This window comes from Oncorhynchus masou, chromosome 21, assembly GCF_036934945.1.
Source record: "Oncorhynchus masou masou isolate Uvic2021 chromosome 21, UVic_Omas_1.1, whole genome shotgun sequence".
Lineage (NCBI taxonomy): Eukaryota > Metazoa > Chordata > Actinopteri > Salmoniformes > Salmonidae > Oncorhynchus > Oncorhynchus masou.
Genome location: NC_088232.1, coordinates 46,845,333 through 46,857,934, shown reverse-complemented (window position 1 = coordinate 46,857,934; position 12,602 = coordinate 46,845,333). Strand labels below are relative to the sequence as shown.

Below are 12,602 nucleotides of genomic sequence, written 5' to 3'. Positions count from 1 at the left end.
CTGTATTTGGCTCCATCCATCTTCCCATCCATTTTAACCATCTTCCCTGTCCCTGCTGAAGAAAAGCAGGCCCAAACCATGATGCTGCCACCACCATGTTTGACAGTGGGTATGGTGTGTTCAGGGTGATGGGCTGTGTTGCTTTTACACCAAACATAACATTTTGCATTGTTGCCAAAAAGTTCCATTTTGGTTTCATCTGACCACAGCACCTTCTTCCACATGTTTGGTGTGTCTCCCAGGTGGCTTGTGGCAAACTTTAAATGACACTTTTTATGGATATCTTTAAGAAATGGCTTTCTTCTTGCCACTCTTCCATAAAGGCCAGATTTGTGCAATATACGACTGATTGTTGTCCTATGGACAGAGTCTCCCACCTCAGCTGTAGATCTCTGCCGTTCATCCAGAGTGATCATGGGCCTCTTGGCTGCATCTCTGATCAGTCTTCTCCTTGTATGAGCTGAAAGTTGAGGGACGGCCAGGTCTTGGTAGATTTGCAGTGGTCTGATACTCCTTCCATTTCAATATTATCGCTTGCACAGTGCTCCTTGGGATGTTTAAAGCTTGGGAAATCTTTTTGTATCCAAATCCGGCTTTAAATTTCTTCACAACAGTATCTCGGACCTGCCTGGTGTGTTCCTTGTTCTTCATGATGCTCTCTGCGCTTTTAACGGACCTCTGAGAGTATCACAGTGCAGGTGCATTTATACGGAGACTTGATTACACACAGGTGGATTGTATTTATCATCATTAGTCATTTAGGTCAACATTGGATCATTCAGAGATCCTCACTGAACTTCTGGAGAGAATTTGCTGCACTGAAAGTAAAGGGGCTGAATAATTTTGCACGCCCAATATTTCAGTTTTTGATTTGTTAAAAAAAGTTTGAAATATCCAATAAATGTCGTTTCACTTCATGATTGTGTCCCACTTGTTGTTGATTCTTCACAAAAAAATACCGTTTTATATCTTTATGTTTGAAGCCTGAAATGTGGCAAAAGGTCGGAAAGTTCAAGGGGGCCGAATACTTTCGCAAGGCACTGTAGTGATACACTGAGGTGATAACACTGATGTGTGACTAGGCACATCCCACAGTATCTTGAACACCCTCCTTTGTGGAAAAATAAACAGTGAGAAGAAGGCCAGTCAGTGGGTTAACTAACAAGTAAACCAGAGGTAAGCTTGACCATTTCTTCATTCAGTCAGCAAATGTTGGGAAGTTGCATGGATAAAAAAGCACCATGGCGATAAGCAGTGCAGAAATTATTATTATTATTTTCACTTAATTTTGTGGGTTTTCCAAAACATAGACAAACATACACATGTATAAATGCACCCCAAAATACACACTGAAATAAGTATATCTACATAATGCATACAAAATATTGCAGCCTGTGTCATCAAAAGATGCCTCATATGAGGACCAAGGAATGTAAATCATCTCAAGTGTACACATTGGAATCCAAGCGACACAATTCTTTAAGGGTGTACAAGAACTCACGGAATCTTCCTCACAGTGAGGGGGCAGTAGTGAGCAGGCACTTGACATCTCTGGAGAGTTAGCAGCCCCCGGGCCTCCTCTGGCGCCAGGTCTGCTGCAGGGCCTCGCAGTCCAGTTTGTTGCGCCTCTGGGACCACAGCCGCAGGTCCTGGACCTGCTCTGACAGGCCGTCCAAAATAGACCTGTCCTAAGCTACCTGGCTACCTGATAACCTGAAGAAAGAAAAGAGAGGGAACAATTTAGAGGGAATGAGAACTGTGACGACCCTACCACTCTGTCTGCCGAAATCTTTCTCTTTGCTCATGTTTTCCTTTATAGGATGTCGGTGGGCGGAGCCGGGAGGGTCGTCAGCGAAATGGGAAACACCTGGGCATGGGTGTGTCCTCGGATAAATACACCTTTCCCCCATTCATGGGGGAGAATCTCTCCATCCAGACACACTGTTGGATTTTGATTGTGGCAATTTTGTGGCTGTTTTGTTTGTTTGCATTGGCACCCTTCAACACTACTCATTATCACATCTATGCATGCAACCACTCACTTACACTACTGACTACATATACCATTGTTTAGTGTATATAGGTTACTTCTGTTCTTAAATATATTTTTGTTATTCTTTATCTTTACGTTGTCTCCCTTTCTGTTACGGGCTTCGAGACGTTCGTGACAGAACCTACAGACTACTATAGGCCTACTGTATCTTGGAGGTTGAGAGAGGTCAAAGGTCGCTGGGTGGAGAGGAGACTGGAGTGCCACTGAGGTCACTGCCAGGTCCACAGAAACCATTGAGGGACAGACAGGCAGACACCTGGACAACAAGACACATAGAACTCAGTACTGGACAGTCAGGTCACATGATCCAGAGGTAGTGTACAGGACAGACACTTGGAAAAGACCCAGGCAGCTCAACTAGCAAAATACAGAAGGACAAGGGTGATATACATTGAGAGAAACCATAAACACACACTTGGAGAGGGTGGCCACGCTGTCTATCAGTCCTTTTCCCGACATATTCAGGTGGGTAAGGGATCAGTCATCCTGTGGAACACACAAAGGACCAATCAGAACCATGTTCTCCTTTTTCAGCAAGGGACAAATCAAATCCCAGATTTCATGGTATGCCCTTAACCAGGCAGTTAGTACTATGTCCAACACCCAATATGTCAGTGTTCAGCTTGGCATCCAGCTTAAATATTACTAGTTGACATGAATCCTACTTACAGGGGGACCATCACTACATTTGTTCCTCTATTGAAGACCTTCTTGCCATAGCTCTCCATTAAGTCAAATGGTGTACATACTAAGATACAACCATTGTATCGTAACTACTATATCAGCACATGCTTCTTGGGTTGAATACCAAAGGCAAAGTTTTGCAGCAAATATGTGGATGACATACTTTCTTATCAACCAGTGAAATGTTTTCAGTTTGCAAGGCACCTGTCTCAGACCTGTGGTTTAGGTTTACTGGTTAGCAGACGATAGATAACAAGCGCTTCACTGAGAATCAAGTCTCATTACCAGATAACAGAAATTGTTGAAACAATTGGTAGGGTAAAAGCTTCTCATCATTTACAGATATCTTTCTTGTATTTGTTGTCTTTATCATGTACCTTCCTGGACATGATGAAGATAGTTTTTTTTACACAAACAATGCTTAATTAAAGTACTCTATAGAATAACTTTATTTGAATTTGAGTGTGTGTATTTGTTTGTGTGCACGTGTGTGTACCAGGTTGTTCTAGTATGGACACTATATACAGTTGAAGTCGGAAGTTCACATTCACACTTATTAACAAACTATAGTTTTGGCAAGATGGTTAGGACATCTACGTTGTGCATGACACAAGTCATTTTTCAAACAATTGTTTACAGACAGATTATTTCACTGTATCACAATTCCAGTGGGCCAGAAGTCTACATGCACTAAGTTGACTGTGCCTTTAAACAGCTTGGAAAATTCCAGAAAATTATGTCATGGCTTTAGAAGCTTCTGATAGGCTAATTGACATAATTTGAGTCAATTGGATGTGTACCTGCGTATGTATTTCAAGGTCTACCTTGAAAATTAGTGCCTCATTGCTTGATATAATGCAATTTCCAAATGCCTGAAGGTACCACATTCATCTGTACAAACAACAGTACGCAAGTATAAACACCATGGGACCACGCAGCCATCATACCGCTCAGGAAGGAGACGCGTTCTGTCTCCTAGAAATTAATGTACTTTGGTGCGAAAAGTGCCAACCAATCCCAGAACAACAGCAAAGGACCTTGTGAAGATGCTGGAGGAAACAGGTACACAAATATCTTTATCCACAGTAAAACAAGTCCTAAATTAACATAACCTGAAAGGCCTCTCAGCAAGGAAGCCACTGCTCCAAAACCTCCATAACAACGGTTTGCAACTGCACATGGGGACAAAGATCGTGCTTTTTTGAGATGTCCTTTGGTCTGATGAAACAAAAATAGAACTGTTTGGCCATAATGACCATTGTTATATGTTTAGAGGAAAAAGGGGGAGGCTTGCAAGCCAAAGAACTCCATCCCAACCTTGAAGCACGGGGGTGGCAGCATCATGTTGTTGGGGGTGCTTTGCTGCAGGAGGGACAAGTGCCCTTCACAAAATAGATGGCATCATGAGTAGGAAAATTATGTGGATATATTGAAGCAACATCTCAAGACATCAGTCAGAAAGTTAAATTTTGGTCACAAATGGGTCTTCCAAATGGACAATGACCCCAAGCATACTTCCAAAGTTGTGGCAAAATGGCTTAAGGACAACAAAGTCAAGGTATTGGAATGGCCATCACAAAGCCCTGACCTCAATCCCATAGAAAATGTGTGGGCAGAACTGAAAAAAAACGTGTGTGAGCAAGGAGGCCTAAAAACCTGACTCTGTCACACCAGGTCTGTCAGGAGGAATGGGCCCAACGAATTGTGGTAAGCTTGTGGAAGGCCATCCGACACGTTTGACCCAAGTTAAACAATTTAAAAAGGCAATGCTACCAAATATTAATTGAGTGTATGTAAACTTCTGACCCACTGAGAAAATGATGAAAGAAATAAAAGCTGAAATAAATCACTCTACCATTATTCTGACATTTCACATTCTTAAAATAAAGTGGTGATCTTAACCTCTTGGAACTCTAGGGGCGCAATTTCATTTTTGGATGAAAAACGTTCCCGTTTTAAACAAGATATTTTGTCACAAAAAGATGCTCGACTATGCATATAATTGCTACTGTTCGAAAGAAAACACTCTGACGTATCCAGAAATACAAAGATCTTCTCTGTGCGTGCCCTTTAACGTGAGCTTCAGGCAAAACCAAGATGAGATGGCATCCAGGAAATGACAAGGATTTTTGAGGCTCTGTTTGTCATGATCTCCTTATATGGCTGTGAACGTAAGAGGAATGAGTCTGCCCTTTCTGTCGTTTCCCCAAGGTGTCTGCAGCATTGTGACGTATTTGTAGGCAGATCATTGGAAGATTGACCATAAGAGACCACATTTACCACGTGTCCGCCCGGTGTCCTGCGCCGAAATTGGTGCGCAAAAGTCACCTGCCAGTATTTTTCCAAACAATACAGAGAGTAAAGCAAGCTTCCACGAACTGCATGTCAATGAAGAGATATGTGAAAAAACACCTTGAGGACTGATTCCAAACAACGTTTGCCATGTTTCGGTCGATATTATGTAGTTAATCCGGAAAAAGTTTTACGTTGTAGGTGACTGCATTTTCGGTTCGTTTCAGTAGCCAGGCGCAATGTAGAAAACGGAACGATTTCTCCTACACACAGACGCTTTCAGGAAACACTGCGCATTTGGTGTGTAACTGAGAGTCTCCTCATTGAAAACATCAGAAGCTCTTCAAAGGTAAATGATTTTATTTATTTGGTTATCTGGTTTTTGTGAAAATGTTGCGTGCTACATGTTATTCAAAATGCATTGCTAGCTTTGCATACTCTTACACAAATTAGTCAATTTCTATGGTTCAAAAGCATATTTTGAAAATCTGAGATGACAGTGTTGTTAAGAAAAGGCTAAGCTTGAGAGCAGATGCATTATTTTCATTTTATTTGCGATTTTCAGAAATCGTTAACGTTACATTATGCTAATGAGCTTCAGGCTATAACTGTATACAGGGTTTTTTCATAGCCAAACGTGAACAAAACGGAGCGATTTGTCCTACACAAATAATATTTTTTGAAAAACTGCACATTTGCTATGTAACTGAGAGTCTCCTCATTGAAAACATCCGAAGCTCTTCAAAGTTAATGATTTTATTTATTTGGTTATCTGGCTTTTGTGAAAATGTTGCGTGCTACATGCTACACAAAATGCTATGCTAGCTTTGCATACTCTTACACAAATTAGTCAATTTCTATGGTTCAAAAGCATATTTTGAAAATCTGAGATGACAGTGTTGTTAAGAAAAGGCTAAGCTTGAGAGCAAACGCATTTTTTTAATTTTATTTGCGATTTTCAGAAATCGTTAACGTTGCGTTATGCTAATGAGCCTGAGGATTTAGTCACGATCCCGGATCCGGGATGGGGAAATTCAAGAGGTTAACTGACCTAAGACAGGGAATTTTTACTTGGATTAAATGTCAGAAATTTGTATTTGGCTAAGGTGTATGTAAACGTATGACTTCAACTGTAAGTAATTCCTACTGAATAGGTGCTGGACTTATCTATAGTATTATTACTATTCATGAAAGCATGGTTATGGACACTGGTGTTGACTGTGACCTTTACCCTCCTGTGATGTCATCACCCAGAGTTGGCACAGTATTAACAACCAGCTGTGATTGGGTGTCCCATATGGCGGTGCACAATTGGCCCAGCGTCATCCGTGTTAGGGTTTGGCAGGGTTGGCCATCATTGTAAATAAGAATTTGTTCTTAACTGGCTAGCCTAGATCAAACTTTTTTATTTTTTATAATTAAACGGGCACTACCTCATGTTGAGTTAGGTGCATCGCTCTCCTGTTTTCCAACCATTTGTACTCCTTTAATTTGGAGTTTGTAAGTAAAGACAATGAACATTTTAAAGGTGTGTGGATATTCCTTGTAAAGTTACCACACTGGGACAGGAGAACTGACAGATGTTCTGAAGCAGGGTGGTTATATCCTCATCTGCTTCAAGATGTCCACTACCATCCCTGTGCCCAAGAAAGGGAAACTGAACTGAATGACTACTGACCAGTAGCACTCACTTCTGTCAATATGAAGTGCTTTGAGAGGCTAGACAAAGACCATATCACATCCTCCCTCCCTGACACACATGACCAATTCGCCTACCGCCATGTCAGACCCACAGATGACGCAATTACCATTGCACTGCACACTGCCCTTACCCACCTGGACAAAAGGAATGCATATGTGAGGATGACGACAGCTCATAGTGCCCTATCAGCTCATCACAAAGCTAACGGCTCAGGGTCTGAACTCCTCCCTATGCAACTGGGTCATGGACTTCCTGACATGCCGCCCAGAGATGGTGAAGATGGGCAATTCCTCAAAACTGATCCTCATCACAGGGGGCCCACAAGGGTGTGTCCTCAGTCCTCTCCTGTATTTAATTATTTATTTATTTAGCCTTTATTTAACCAGGGAGGCTAGTTGAGAACAAGTTCTCATTTGCAACTGCAACCTGGCCAAGATAAAGCAAAGTAGTTCAACACAGAGTTACAAATGGAATAAGCAAACAAACATACAATCAATAATACAGTAGAAAGATATATATACAGCATGTGCAAATGAGGTAGGATAAGAAAGACTAGACAATAAATAGGCCACGTTGGCAAAGTAATTACAATATAGCAATTAGGATGTGCAGAAGATGAATGTGCAGGTTGAGATACTGGGGTGCAAAGGAGCAAGATAAATAAATACAATATGGGGATGAGGTAGATTGGATGGGCTGTTGACAGATGAGCTATGTACAGGTGCAGTGATCTGGGAGCTGCTGACAGCTGGTGCTTAAAGCTATTGAGGGAGGTAAGAGTCTCCAGCTTCAGAGATTTTTGCAGGTCGTTCCAGCCATTGGCAGCAGAGAACTGAAAGGAGAGGCGGCCAAAGGAAGATTTGGCTTTGCGGGTGATCAGTGAGATATACATGCTGGAGCGTGTGCTACGGGTTGGTGCTGCTATGCTGACCAGTGAGCTGAGATAAGGTGGGGCTTTACCTAGCAGAGACTTGTAGATGACCTGGAGCCAGTGGGTTTGGCGATGAGTATGAAGCGAGGGTCAGCCAACGGAATCATACAGGTCGCAGTGGTGGGTAGTATATGGGGCATTGGTGACAAAAAGGATGGCACTGTGATAGACTGCATCCAATTCGTTGAGTAGAATGTTCGAGGCTATTTTGTAAATGACATCGTCGAAGCCGAGCATCGGTAAGATGGTCAGTTTTGCGAGGGTATGTTTGGCAGCATGAGTGAAGGATGTTTGTTGCGAAATAGGAAGCCGATTCTAGATTTAATTTTGGATTGGAGATGTTTAATGTGAGACTGGAAGGAGAGTTTACAGTCTAACCAGACACCTAGGTATTTGTAGTTGTCCACATATCCTAAGTCAGAACCGTCCAGAGTAGTGATGCTGGACGGGCGGGATGGGCAGCGATCGGTTGAAGAGCATGCATTTAGTTTTACTTGCATTTAAGAGCAGTTGGAGGCCACGGAAGGGGAGTTGTATGGCATTGATGCTCATCTGGAGGTTAGTTAACACATTGTCCATCGAAGGGCCTGAGGTATACAGAATGGTGTCGTTTGCGTAGAGGTGGATCAAAGAATCACCAGCAGCGAAAAGCGATATCTTTGATGTATACAGAGAAAAGAGTTGGCCTGAGAATTGAACCCTGTGGCACCCCCATAGAGCCTGCCAGAGGCCCTCCGATTTGACATACTGAACTCTATCGGAGAAGTAGTTGGTGAACCAAGCGAAGCAATCATTTGAGAAACAAAGGCTGTTGAGTCTGCCAATAAGAATGTTGTGATTGTCGATAGCCTTAGCCAGGTCGATGAATACGGCTGCAGAGTAATGTCTCTTATCGATGGTGGTTATGATATCATGTAGGACCTTGGCTGAGGTGCACCCATGACCAGCTCTGAAACCAGATAGCATAGCGGAGAAGGTGCGGTGGGATTCTAAATGATGGGTAATCTGTTTGTTAACATGGCTTTCAAAGACCTTAGAAAGGCAGGGTAGAATAGATATAGGTCTGTAGCAGTTTGGGTCTAGAGTGTCTCCCCCTTTGAAGAGGGGGATGACCACGGCAGCTTTCCAATCTTTGGGAATCTCAGACGATATGAAAGGGAGGTTGAACAGGCTAGTAATAGAGGTTGCAATAATTATGGTAGATAATTTTAGAAAGAGAGGGTCCAGATTGTTTAGCCCAGCTGATTTGTACCGGTCCAGGTTTTGCAGCTCTTTCAGAACATCAGCTATCTGCATTTGAGTGAAGTGAGAAGTGGGGGAGGTTTGGGCGAGTTGCTGTGGGGAGCGCAGTATACCAGAGACTGCATGGCCTCACACAGTTCCAACTCCAAGTTCGTTGACGTCACAACAATAACGAGACAGCCTACAGAGTAGTAGTAATCTAACGGCACGTTGCCAGGTAAACAACCTCTCCCTAAATGGCTGCAAAACTAAGGAGCTGATTGTGGACAAGGCTGGACTCTCCCCCATCTTCATCAATGGGGCTGCCGTGGAGACAGTGAATAACTTCAAATTCCTCGGTGTACACATCTCAGAGAAGCTGAAATGGTCTTACTATACACCGACAGATTTTTCACCCAGTCAGCTCAGGAATTCGACCCAGCGACCTTTCGGTTACTGGCCAATGCTCTTAACCGCTAGACTACCTGCCACCCCCCTAATACTATTGTGAAAAAATATACACTGCTCAAAAAAATAAAGGGAACACTTAAACAACACAATGTAACTCCAAGTCAATCACACTTCTGTGAAATCAAACTGTTCACTTAGGAAGCAACACTGATTGACAATACATGCTGTTGTGCAAATGGAATAGACAACAGGTGGAAATTATAGGCAATTAGCAAGACACCCCCAATAAAGGAGTGGTTCTGCAGGTGATGACCTAAGACCACTTCTCAGTTCCTATGCTTCCTGGCTGATGTTTTGGTCACTTTTGATTGCTGGCGGTGCTTCCACTCTAGTGGTAGCATGAGACGGAGTCTACAACCCACACAAGTGGCTCAGGTAGTGCAGCTCATCCAGGATGACACATCAATGCGAGCTGTGGCAAGAAGGTTTGCTGTGTCTGTCAGTGTAGTGGCCAGACCATGGAGGCGCTACCAGGAGACAGGCCAGTACATCTGGAGGCGTGGAGGAGGCCATAGGAAGGCAACAACCCAGCAGCAGGACCGCTACCTCCACCTTTGTGCAAGGAGGAGCAGGAGGAGCACTGCCAGAGCCCTACAAAATGACCTCCAGCAGGCTACAAATGTGCATGTGTCTGCTCAAACGGTCAGAAACAGACTCCATGAGGGTGGTATGAGGGCCCGACGTCCGCCGGTTTGGCGGTGGGTCAGTCATGGTGTGGTGTGGCATTTCTTTGGGGGGCCGTGTGCCTCCGTGTGCTTGCCAGAGGTAGCCTGACTGCCATTAGGTACCGAGATTAGATCCTCAGACCCCAATTCTGGTGCGATTGGCCCTGGGTTCCTCCTAATGCAAGACAATGCTAGACCTCATGTGGCTGGAGTGTGTCAGAAGTTCCTGCAAGAGGAAGGCATTGATGCTATGGACTGGCCCACCCGTTCCCCAGACCTGAATCCAATTGAGCACATCTGGGACATCATGTCTCGCTCCATCCACCTACGCCATGCCATGTTGCACCACAAACTGTCCAGGAGTTGGCGGATGCTTTAGTCTAGGTCTGAGAGGAGATCCCTCAGGAAACCATCCGCCACCTCATCAGGAGCATGCCCAGGCGTTGTAGGGAGGTCATACAGGCACGTGGAGGCCACACACACTACTGAGCCTCATTTTGACTTGTTTTAAGGACATTACATCAAAGTTGGATCAGCCTGTAGTGTGGTTTTCCACTTTCATTTTGAGTGTGATTAAATCCAGACCTCCATGGGTTGATAAATTGGATTTCCATTGATAATGTGTGTGATTTTGTTGTCAGCACATTCAACTATGTAAAGAAACAAGTATTTAATAAGAATATTTCATTCATTCAGATCTAGGATGTGTTATTTTAGTGTTCCCTTTATTTTTTGAGCAATGTATATAAAACGCAACATGTAAAGTCTGTCATGTTTCATGAGTTGAAATAAAACATTCAGACATTTTCCATATGCACCAAAATCTTATTTCTCTCAATGTTTTTGTATACATTTCATTACATCCCTGTTAGTGAGCATTTCTCATTTGCCAAGATATGCCACACTTGTTAGAAGGATGTATTATCAAGAAGCTGAATAAACAGAACAATCATTATACAGGTGAACCTCGTGCTGGGGACAATAACCCGCCAATATAAAATGTGCAGTTTTGTCACACAACAATGCCACACATTTCAAGTTGAGGGAGTGTGCAATTGGCATGCTGACTGCAGGAATGTCCACCAAAGTGGTTATTAATTTCTCTACCATAAACTGCATCTAACATCGTTTTAGAGAGTTTAACAGTGGGTCCAACCGGCCTCACAACCGCAAACCACTTGTAATCATGCCAGCCCAGCATCTCCACATCCAGCTTCTTCATCAGCGGGATATTCTGAGACCAGCCACCAAGGCAGCTGATGAAACTGGGGAGTATTTATTTTTGTAATAAAACCTTTTTATGGGACAAAACATATTCTAATGGTGGGCCTATGCCCTCTTAGGCCCACCCATGGTTGCATCCCTCCCCAGTCATGTGCAATCCATAGATTAGGGTCTCATTTATTTATTTTAATTGACTGATTTCCTTCTCTGAACTGTAACTCAGTAAAATCTTTTAAAATCGTTGCATTTTCCCTTTATATTTTCATATTCTGATTTTTCAGGTAGCTGCAGTACCCCTACTTCCCGCTGCTATGGCAGAGGCTGTGCTTGTTTTGGTTCTAGTAAGCTGTTGTGTCCATCATAACGTTAAACAATCAATTCATTGCAGTCATTCTTGCACCATGCGATCAATTATTAGTTCTAAACATGTATTTTGTACATCTATGATCATTATCTATTTACTTTCGCGCATGTGATAGACCGTTTGTGGTTGGAGCAAGTCTCTCTCTAAACGATGATTAAAATGAACGAGTCACTCAGAAAAACGAATCATGTCTGTAGTTTCAGTAATAAGAGTAGTTCAAAAATAACGAATCGTTCGCGAAGTGCACATCACTATCATACAATGGCATTAACCAAGCAGACGATCTCCCACAAAAACAAGGTAATTACCACATGCCTTAACTGTGTCTTGGTGTGTAGCCTTAACAGCAAATCTCACCATCGCAAGAACGTCTCCATCAGATGGGATTCAGCTCGAGGCATGCAGGCAACTTTCTCTTTCGCTAGGGCTCTTCCGCTTCAACCAACCAGAAGCTGCTGCGTCATTTCTAGTTTGCGGTACCTTTAATTAAAATAAATAATTAAAATCACTTTCCACCCTGTTAGTTTGTTGTATTTCTCCTACAAGGACACCACATTCAGAAAGTGTCAAAATGTATTGAAATCAGGTTCATTTTGAATGAAAGTTGAAAATACTTTTTTTAATGAAAGTTGAAAATAAGTGCTTTGCAGTCCAGTTTGGCTCAGTTGGTAGAGCATGGCACTTGCTAGGGTTGTGGGTTTGATTCCCACAAGGGACCAGTATTAAAATGTATGCACTCACTACTGTAAGTCACTCTGGATAAGAGTGTCTGCTAAATGATGTAAATTTAGACATCTATGTTTGGGCCAAATCAGGGCTGGTCCAGACTGGACAAAATCTGAACCAAACACTGACACTGATGATTGGTTCAGACTTGGTCTGGTCCAGAAACCAATGTCTGTGGATCTGGAAATCAAGTCCAGTCTGAAATTGCAAAAAAAACAACATTCTAACTGAGGTGTTGCCTGAAATTACACTTTGTAAAACACCAAAAA

General features: G+C 42.9%; 1 long non-coding RNA gene across 1 annotated transcript; it reads right to left on the bottom strand.

Annotated features, from left to right (window-relative positions):
- Positions 1-623: 623 nt before the first annotated feature.
- On the bottom strand, positions 624-11,980 carry LOC135507423 (uncharacterized). Its single transcript, XR_010450663.1, has 3 exons — positions 11,923-11,980; positions 2,469-2,539; positions 624-1,713 (listed from the first exon to the last, which is right to left on the bottom strand). It is a non-coding gene; the product is annotated as an uncharacterized LOC135507423 (long non-coding RNA).
- Between the last annotated feature and the right edge of the window lie 622 nt (positions 11,981-12,602).